Source organism: Bactrocera neohumeralis, chromosome 6 (assembly GCF_024586455.1).
Source record: "Bactrocera neohumeralis isolate Rockhampton chromosome 6, APGP_CSIRO_Bneo_wtdbg2-racon-allhic-juicebox.fasta_v2, whole genome shotgun sequence".
Classification (NCBI taxonomy): Eukaryota; Metazoa; Arthropoda; class Insecta; order Diptera; family Tephritidae; genus Bactrocera; species Bactrocera neohumeralis.
The window spans coordinates 49,893,721-49,905,166 of record NC_065923.1 but is presented as its reverse complement, the minus strand read 5'-3'; positions in this window follow the sequence as shown (position 1 = coordinate 49,905,166).

Sequence of the window (11,446 nt, the reverse complement as noted above, 5' to 3'; positions counted from 1 at the left end):
AGTTAGTACAGTTTTGCAGCCACACCCACGACAGTGATGACTTTTTGGAATTTTCGATTTTGACAAATATGCCTGGTTTGCTTTTTCGAGCTGGTTGCATCAAGCAAACTGCGCAGTTTTCATTACTACTCGCCTTTGTAATATTTGTGACATTTATTTCGCCACAAGCTAATAGCCCTGACAGACGAGCAAAATTAATGCGCCTTAAGCAACGCTAATGCGCATTGAAATTTTATGGTGACAGACGGCAGACTTTTGCATTTAGACAGCTGATAGTGAAATTTTTTATTTAAAAAAAAAAATGAAATAAAAATGATTAAGTTAAATTATTAATAGAAATTTTGGTATTTTTGGAAAATCAATATAAATTTTACGAAAAAATTCATTTATTAATAACTACATTAAAAGATAATCGAGTGAAATTAAAAGTAATAATTGATTGTAATGCGGAAAAAGTGTGCGAAAAAGTTTAGAATAATGGAAAAATGGATAGCAGACTGAGCGTTGTTCATTTTCTACCATCTAAATATACTAAAATTTGTTTTTGTTAATATACTTGCACATAATTTAATTAGCAATATAAAACTGCTTACCTCTGATGCTGCAAACGCAAAGGAGGCGGCAGATTTCAAGCGACATCTGTCAAAAATAGCAAACATCGGCCATTTTTGAGCAGTGTTGCCTACTCAAATTTGGTAAATTCAGCTAAATACACGAAATTCTTGTGCATTAAAAACTTGCATTAACATGGATAAAATGCGCAAGTAAATATAAATTAAGCCCGCTAATGCATATTAGCGCTGTCGTCTGTCAGGGCTATAAGCTGCATACATACATACATACATATGCATTTCATGTTTTTGTTCGTGAAATAATTGCTTAGCATGTTTTTATCCGAAGTTGTGAATTTTGTAATCAAGCGGCTCTTTACCAAAAGATAAAAGTCGTCAAGGTGGATTTCGTTGCTGTCTATTGCTGCAACAACAGAGTGGTACTTAATTTTGTCTTTTGTACTGCCAGAGGCATTAAATTTCGAAACTTTAAATACTTCTAGTTTGCGCTGGCGGAAAGTCATTATCTTAAACTTGCACCACTTGCGTTTCTAAATTTAAGTACTAGTAAAATTACCAAAACAAAATTGGAAAGGATATTAAGAAATAATAAACTTAAGAGTTTTTCTTAATAATCGGAGGTCAAAAAACTCGCCGATTTAACATATACTGTATAAGCGATGTATAATACGATTAGTTATTGATTGATTTTTTCGTGTTGATAGGCTTAATTCTACTACCTTAATCAATAAGAAGTTATCATTTTCCTTTTTTTGTATGAAACGTATGATTGATTTGAATATTGAGGTTAGCCTCTGATTTCTAAAGAACGAGAGGACATATACATATTGTATTGCAACGGTTACCGATTTCCCTTTACTGGTAGAAATACATATTCTTCTAAAAGGCGTCTATGTATTATATTCTATGTTAGTGTACTAATATCATGCCAGAAACCCGATGTTCGTGTTTCCTTTACGCTTGTTGCCAATATATTTTAGTGATTGTTGTTTTTGGTATAGTTTTCTAGGTTCATTTTTAATCCCACGGGATTACTTATTTATTGAAGATGGCTCCAATTGCTGTTATTTATTTCTGCAGCACAACAAGCCATCCTCTGGGAAGCACATTCATTTGTAATTCGTAGGCTATTATAAAGTTGTATTTATTTCGATTTTAATTTTTTTTTAATATAAATGTAATATACATTTGTTTAATTAATATACGTATCCCTATTACGGATTTCAACTCCACTTGGTTGAATTGACGTTGAAGCAATTCAACTTCAGATCAAGCAAGCTTTTTTGGTATTACGATTTTCAACTATTTTCAGTCGAAGTTTGATTTGCGCTGGCAACCTAAAAAATTAAGATTTGACAGATAATTAAACTGCGAAAATTTTAAACGAAAATAGTATTAATTTAGTTATTGCGTTCGAAATGGTAAGTAATTATTAAAATTGACACTAATTTTGTATAAATTACGATGAAAAAAGTGTTCAAAGCTGACGTGATGCGCATAAGAAAAGCTTACGTGATCACTCAAATCCATTCAAATTTCCTAACACCAAGTAAGCCAAAATTTTATTGACAGTTAAATGGCTTTTAAATAATGTTTATTGCAGATTCATAAGTTATTTTAATTTAATTGAGGAATTATTTTGTTTTTTAATAAATGAGATGAAGAACGCTGCCACAAATTTAATTTAGAAATTTAATTTAATTAAAAAATACATATGTATATTACTAGAATTAGTAGATTGTATCGACTCTTTATGTTCGAAACACTTCTCACGGTACCTTAATTTTATTCAGAGGTGTTGTGGAATCCAAGACAGACTTGCTTAGCTGTCAGAATTGCAATCCAATTCTGATTTTCAATGGTGTCACAGAATCTGATTGGATTTTCATCTTTTCGAACATACGCAAAACCAATATTCGAATCAGCTGTTTACTAATGTAACAAAACTTGCAAATTAATACATTTGGAAGCAATCCTATTAAAGTTTTTAATGAGTTCCGAATTAAAGAAAGATTTTAAGAGACACACATTTATTGTGCCTAAATAAAATCTTAGCTAAGTATTGTTAAAACTGATAGTCGTTTGCGTTTCACAGTCAATGCTCAATTTCTATAAAATTTTATTATGATGTATGGCAACGTTATGGGCAACATATGTTCCACAAATGTCACAATGTTTCAAATATTTAAACTATAACAGACAATACATAAATTTGCGAATTTATATCAAAATTGATTAAAACAACAAAAGAACCCCAAATTTTTGTTTTTGCGAGTCAGATGACCTATGAAATGAAGGAAAAGTATAAGCTTCAGTGAGTGCAAACGAACGTTTTTATATTGCTAATTAAATTATGTCGCAAAATACATATGTACATATATTAACAAAAAAATCAGCTTTATTATTTTTAGATGCAGAAAATAAACAACCCAGTTTGCTTTTTTTCAATATTCTTAAGCATTACATTTCATTTCACTTTTTGAACTTAATAAATAAACAAATTTCACTTTTATCTTAAGTACAACATAAGTATGGACTGTGAAACCGGGCCTTTAAGAGACAACATTTATCGCATTAATTTTGCTCGTCTTTGGATATAAGTTACGTTTAATAAGTTTTGTAAATCTTCTTTAAAGGGGGAATTTTTTTTGCTTAAATCTCTTTAAAAATTATCTAAGAATATGCCTCCAATGTTGTACGAGTAGATGGAATTTTGAAATATTGTCTAAGCTAGAAGGGAAATAGTGACCGAGCACCGGTAGATATGTATATGCATACTTACATATATGAGCGCTTGGGCAGAAAGCGAAAACTTTGACGCGCGATTTCTCGGTTTTCATTCTTACGATTTTTCTTAATTGGCGGACAGGATAGAAAAAACTAAACGTATGGAATTGAGGCAAAGTTTATTATCTTTGGCATTAAATTATCTTCTATTTAAACAAAAAAAGCTAAAAAAAGTTAAGTTTGAACATACATATGTAGAATTTTTTTGGTCAAAAACCACTTGTTTCTTCAAATTTAAAATTTTTTTAGAATTGTACACTTATTTTTTGAAATTTTCCTGGTTTAACTTGAACAAAGTTATTAACAAAAATGAATCTCTTTGAATTTTTTGTTTCCGATAGAAATTGCGACCTGCATACTGCCTGCCGTCCGACAAATGTACATGCGAGATGCAATGGACAATTGCTTACCTAAGGAACAATATTAAAGATTTCGTATCCAAAAAATTTTCGGATGATGTTTAAATATATAACTATAAAGCCTAGAAATTTCACTTCAATCAATTATTTATTCCCCTCCCAAAAAAAATCGATGTGTTAAGCCTCTAAAGCAGGCTCCTTCTTAAATATCCGCATTTTTTTTTCAAAACTCAATAATTAAGACATTTCGTGTTTTATTCTTATGTTTCCTCCTATAGAAATAAAGAAAAATTAATTCGTAACAATAAAATAACATGAAGTTAAGAAACTCACATTTCAAATCTGTGTGCAAATATCTTCTTGCTTTGTTTCTGACAGCAAAACCGATAAAATTGGTTTCCATGACACCCAAAACCGATACAAATTCTGTTTCGAATATCAAACTAATAATGTCTGAATTCATGACTCCTACTGCTTTTTTTTATCGGTTTCAATTCTGATTCCGACAACTATCAGATTCCACAACACCCCTGATTGTATTGATTCCAAATTTTAGTTTGTTTCGTCCAGTTCAGGGATTTTACTCCACGAGTTCAAAAAAATTTTCACCTTTCCATGGGCTTGTACTACTTAATAACTGTTTAAAATCATTAGAAATTATAAATAAAATAGTTCTTTTTACCTATGTATTTTGATTATATTTTCCTAAAAGAATTCATGCTTGTGAGTAGTTGAAAATTTTTGATACTCTAGTCTACCCTTATGGCACGGAGTTGAAAAACGTAATACCAAAAAAAGTTGAAGTTTGACAACACTTCACCCGACATTTTTTTTTTACGGGTTGAGTTGAAAATTTCAAAACTTCAACTAAAATGCAGTTGGGTTGAAAATCGTAATAGGCATAGGTTTAGTCTTTCATATGTATGTATATATATATACCTGTTTTTAATTCTGTTTTTAAATTATTACAGGTATACACAAAATAAGAGGCTTTTTTGAAAGAGACAACTTTCCTAATAAAAATGGCTAAATTTAAATTCGACATCAAATGTATTTTTAGTCAACCCGTTGTACAAATATCATCCAACTTGTTACCTCACACATTTATAGGTGATAGAAGAATGGCCATGTAAGTACAATTATGCAAATTTAAATAATATTATAACCATGTTTATGTTGCATGGCTTTTGACTTTCGATTAATTAGGAGCGAAAGTAATTTTTGGTGGATATTGGTGAACGTTTCCAAATAAATAATTTACAAAAATAAATATCCGCAACATAACTCCAATTTTATGGAAACGTCATTCGTTAAATAGCTCATATTAATTCAAGATATTATAATTCCTTTTTATACTCTTGCAACATGTTGCTACAGAGTATAATAATTTTGTTCACCTAACGGTTGTAGGTATATACTATATATAAATGACAGTGTGAAATTGGATGAAATCCGCTCACGCTCCATATAACGGTACTGTTAAAAATTACTAAAAGTGCAATAAATCCGTAACCAAACACGCCAGAGACATTAACCCAGATGGTTTGAGGGAGCTTTATTGGAGCCGGTGTAAAAATTGGACGATGGGCGGATTTTTTGGTAGAATCACTTTTCTTGGGACCCGTAATATTCTTTTCATATTTCTGTGTCACAGTGGGAAAATGGGCGAAATCGCACTACCACCACGCGTACTTTCCATATAACATAATTTTAAATTCAATTTTACTTTCCAAGACACAAATCGGCGAAATTGGGCGAAAACTTGGTCCAGGCCGCATATAACTAATATCAGGACTTTCGAACATCCCGCTGATTTTACTCCATATGATTGGTGATTGTATTTGAGATACCTTAATGAAACCCACGGAACATTCTGTTAGCATGTGGCATAATTGTAGCTAATAGATAAAACTTCCATATACTACATATAATGATTTTCGTTTTTCTAACAAACCTTATACCGAATATACGAGTATATATTTGCTTGGATTCCGATCCTCAGGTTGACGTTTAGCACCTTATAGTATTTCCCTGGCTTAGATTCCTGTTAGTTACAAGAGTATAAAATGTTCGGTTGCATCCGAACTTAGCCCTTCCTTATATCGCTATATACATTATTCGTGTTATAATATTACATTATTCATAGTAGTTCATACATACATACAATAAAGAGGAAAATATCAAAGTAAGGAGACAAATTTGAGAAGTGTTTTGGCGCCATTTCTCTTGAGCATCTTAGATATAAACTCTTTGAACCCTCCTACTAATTTGTGGGAATCACTGAAGTTAACTAATGCAGACTTTGCGTACAAGAGTTTTAGTCTCAGTGTATGCGTACTAAACAGTGACCAATTTGAACTCTTGACACCGACTGTGCCATGGATAACTTAATTTTTACTCAAGATCACTTGCTCCAACATACGAGTATAGGCATATAGTATATCAGGGAAACCAATTCGTTTCGTCAAACGTTGAAGTGTTAGGGGTATAGAAATTAAATTTAAAAGCGAATAATTTATCAAATATATTTTCACTTTCTTCTTTTTATAGGGATGTTAGTTCAAAAGTGTCTCAGATTATTGACCGGTTAGGTGAACTTTCAGCCGTAGCTCAGAAACTGTCCAAGCCTATTACATCAGCACAAAAGCTGCGAATGTCTGAAAATCAAACAGTCTATCTTATGGCAGATATCAACGGATGTGATGGGTGAGTAAATTTTAATTTTATCGAATATTGAATTACAATTAAATTTCTTCTAATTTGGAATGAAACTTTTATTTTAGTATTTTTGCATAGTCAGTTGAACCCAAGTTTTTAATGCTGAGAGGCGTTATTCTAAATTGAAAAAGATCTGAAAACTATAATGTATTCACTGCATAAACCGAAAAGTGTGGTATCGACTTCTCAACTTTAGAACAATTAAATTAAAAAATTCAACATTATAAAAGCACACCACACTGTACTTTCAATGGGCTTTAGATTTTCTAAAGCCTAATATTTCAAAATTCCTATCGTTAAGTTTTTTCCTTTTGAAATCAATTAAAATAGTCCTAATCGAAGAAAAATAATCATTTCGCAGGGGGGCCTGAAGTTAATGGAGTGCATATTGAGCCAGATTTTAGCTATTTTATGAGAACGGAAAATGTTGCCTTAAATTCTATTTAATTCATTTAGTAAGTTCATTTAGTTTTTGTAGAATATTTTGATACTTTTACGACGGATTTCTCAAACTCGATTGATAATTCCATTTATGTAATAAAGTGTTGACAACAATAATAAAAACAAATTGAAAATTTAAGCTTGGTAAAAGTTGAGCATGACACTATGGAACAACGTGTCTTTGTTATTGAACAATATTTCAAAAATAATGATAATGAAAAATTATAATATGAAAATTTAATCAAATAATGATTTTCATTATCTAACTGATAAAGGAAAGTTCAAAAGGATCTGATTATGCCGCGATTTTGGTGAATTTGGTATCACCGCATGTAATACGGCTTGAAACTGACAAATTGACATCCACAACGAGCTCCGTCAGGATCGGGAAGGATTCTCCGTCAAACAGTCAGATCTTATGTGCGACTTCTTCAACCTGCTGATGAGACTGGTGAGCTGCAAATAAATATCGAATACATGATTACAATTATTTTTGCAATGATATCGATATCATCGGCCTCAACTCATTTTAGTTCTGCTTTCTCCAGGCTGGTCAATGAAGCACAGAAAACGGGTCTTAAGTGCGAGGGCAAAACGTTATATCTGTCATCAAAAACAATCGCACTCGCGACTAGGCTCTCACGTCACTGTTGACAGTCATAACTTTGAAGTCGTAGATAATTTCGTCTATCTTGGAACCCCCAACCACCACCAACAATGTCTTCAAAAATTCAACATAACTCTTGCCAACACACCGCTACTTCTTGACTGAGTAGGCAATTGAGAAGCAAAGTTTTCTCGACGAACAAAAACCCATCTCTATAAGTCGCTCATAATTCCCGTCCTGCTATTGGTGCAGGGGCTTGGGCGATGACAACAACTGAAATGAGTCGACGTTACGAGTTTTCGAGAGAAAAATTCTGCGAAAGATTTATGGTCCTTTGCGTATTGGCCACGGCAATATCGCATTCGATTAAGCTGTACGAGAATTACGACGACATTGACATAGTTCAGCGAATTAAAAGTCTGAATGGTCAAAAACACTCCAGCTCGGAAAGTATTCGACGCAGTACCCGCCGGGGGAAGCAATTCTATTTAACCTCCACTCCGTTTAGGACCAAGTGGAGAAGGACCTTCATTTTAATATTTGGCGCCACGTAGCGAAAAGAAGAAACGACTGGCGCGCTGTTGTTAACTAGGTTATAATCGCGTAAGCGGTGTCTACAAACTCGAAGATAAAGGACATTTTCAACTTGATGGGCTTGTTAATCGCCAAAATAACAAATTGAAAATTTAAGGGGTTCAGGAGCAAAATGTGATGGTTGAAAAGCAAATGCATCCATAACGAGTGGTGTAAATTTTTGAACATAGAACTTTTTTGAAAATGAGGCTGGTTAAGCAGTGACTGACACTGGTGCTAAATATGCCGACATGATAACCTAGTTATTTTTGCAGAAATTAGATGGCATTAATCTGGTCAATATGTGGTTTCAATAAGACGGTGCCACATGTCATACAGGCCGAGAAGCAGGTCGTGTACTCTGTCGTAACACCATTACATTTCTTTTTATGGGGTTATTTAAAAGCGCAGGTTTATTCGAAAAAACCCACAACCACGCGTTCTTTGAAGGAGGACACTCAACGTTGCATAAATGATAGCCACATTTATGCAGAATAATCATGGAAATTTTCGAGAACCGATTACGTGTATACACACCGTGGAGGTCATTTGTCCGATGTGTTATTCCATAAATAACCCTTATGATTCAATAAGAAAATGCGAAAACTGTGTTTTCTTTTAAATTCTAATATTTCGTTCATTTAGGGTCTATTAAGGATTATTTTATATATTATATTTTAGTTTGAAGTGCTTTAAAAGAATGTTTTTTTAGTTTTTTAAACCATATATGTACATATATAATTTAGCTACACAATGGTATTTTCACTTTTTTTTTGAGAAGAAGGCGTTGCATAGTTTAAGAGGCACTATTTGTTTGTTGTAGTGCTTTTTAAACCACTAGTGCCACTAAAATGTGAATATAAGCGTTTTATTACTTTAGTGGAGGTAAAGCTAGTAAAATTATAAAAAGTCAATCAGAGCAACATAAAAGGGTTAGTCTTTTCGGATTTTCATTATATGATATATCATATATAAATACACGCTACATAAAGAAAACCGGAAGTGTTATAAAGAGGTTAAAAATAGTATATATTTATATCTGAGCCATTCCCAATCTGCTTTATTGTTTACTTTGGATTTTATAATTGTTTTCGCACGTCGCATGTTTTTGTACGACATGAGCCTGCATGTCGACAAGGGAATCGTAAAAACGCTGTCATACGAAAATGTGCAACATGGCACTCGATGTGTTAAATGCGCTATGTTTTTTCCGATTTATATAATGTAAAGTGAAAGGATCAGTCAAATTGTACTGTATGAGCAGTTGCCGTGATAGTACTCCGATCATTAATATAGGTTTTCACTTAATAGAAGGCGGTGCCACACCCTTCCTTATTTTTTTTTAATTTTTTCCTCCCATACTTACTATGCCTTCCGGACTTGGAGATATCAAAGACATATCTGGTAGAGAATTTGTCCTGCTTTTTTTCTTTTTTATAGCTAATTTGTTTAATTTTTGAGATCTTTACATCTGTTTCCCACCCACAATGGTTTCCTTGATTTTTTACTTTTTTGAAAACTTTCAGTTTGAGTAATTTTGATCTGAAAAATAAATTGTTGTACATCGTGGTGACAACTTTGTTGTTGTCTTCCGGCAAAACCGCTTACGAATTTCCACATCTTGGATTGCTAAAGAAAAGATATAATAGTGATTGCTACTTCCTACCACAAAAAAGTATGAAAATCAATGTTATTTAGAAAACTCAAAAAACATTTGAAGAACGATATTTTTCGTAAATTAAGAAAATAAATCGAAAAAATAAAATACACATAAAAACAAGTAAACAGTTGTAGTTGTTTCCTTCAATAAATACCTACAAGTATTTATTTTAAATATATCCATTACTTAAGCTCTGAAATTCGCAAAATACTGCATGCAAGTGATCTTGAGCAGTTCTTGATTTTGACATTTCTAAACATTATAATAAAGAGAGATAATAAACTGGCGACACTATTGCCGGCGATTGGTAAACCATAACCATTCTTGATGCATACATACTATAGTATTATTCATTCATTCATTTGAGGCTATTATAGAAACGATCGTCACTTGTTATGTGTTTTGTTTTATTACGAAATATTATTCTTTTGCTAGTGTTCTTTTATTTCGTTAATATTATTAAACTTCGCTTAAAACGTGATCAAAAAATTGTAGCGTGAAGAACACATGAAAAATTTCAATTGTTTAACAAAAAATTATTTAATTTATTTAAACAAATGGATCGTGAAAAATATCTATAATGTAGCACGAGTAACTCCTTCAATGGTTTCTTGATATCGTATAATCTTAACGGATTATACTGAATATATATTGTATATTGTCGCAACAGGTCTTCGAAGTCCTTAGTGTCATCTAGGTAATATGTTCACTTTACATATCTCACAAACTATCAAAGCTATATCAACCTAACTTTCTGAGAACAATTTCTCCAAATTTTTCTGTATTAGAGATTTATTAGCTTCTTATTAGGTTATACATACCAGTGAGTAATAAAAAGAGCCAAAAGAAGTCAACGGCATTCTTAGTACTCTTTTTTATAGTACTCTTGCAACTTATTGCTACAGAGTATTATAGCTTTGTTCACCTAATGGTGGTAAAGCTACAACAAACAAATTCGCCCAGCACAAATATTATAAGAACTCCTATCGATAGTGTGAAAATGGATGAAAGCCCCGCTCACTCCCCATTTAACGGTACAGTTCAAAACTCCTAAAAGCTCGATAAATCAATAGCTAAATGCGCCAGAAACGTGAACATTTGCCGCCGGAAAGACAAGGCTTTATAGGGGCCGGGGTAAAAATTGGACAATGGGCGTGGCACCGCCCACTATTTGGTGAAATCCCATATCTCGGTACCCAACTAACCGATTTCGACAAAATTAAGGTGGTATTCTCTTCATATTCCTATGTCACTCTGTGAAAATGGGTGAAATCGGAAAATATCCACGCCTACTTCCCATATACCACAATATTCAATTCTATTTGGTTCTTTAACTTTCCAGTACACAAATCAAGAAGCATTTGATATAATGGGATTCAACTTAGCACGAATAATGCCTTTTGTGTATGCCACTTTATGACAAAAAATTGTTCAAATCCAACCAAAACTGTTCAAGACCTTAGGTACCGAATATATTCTGCTGATTTTGTATAGTGACTATGTATAATGATTTTGGTTTTTCTAACAAATCTCATGCTGAATATATAATGGGTTGTCAAAAAGTCTTGCGGAATTTTTATTGAATTTTTTTTTGAAATTGAAATGAATTTTTGACGACTCATGCCCAGCTCTTGACCGATGCTACGGCTGCTACCATGCCGGTCTCTTTCGACCAATTCAGCGATTTTATCGCAATTTTCGACGACAGGCCTTCCGGAGCGTGGCGCAT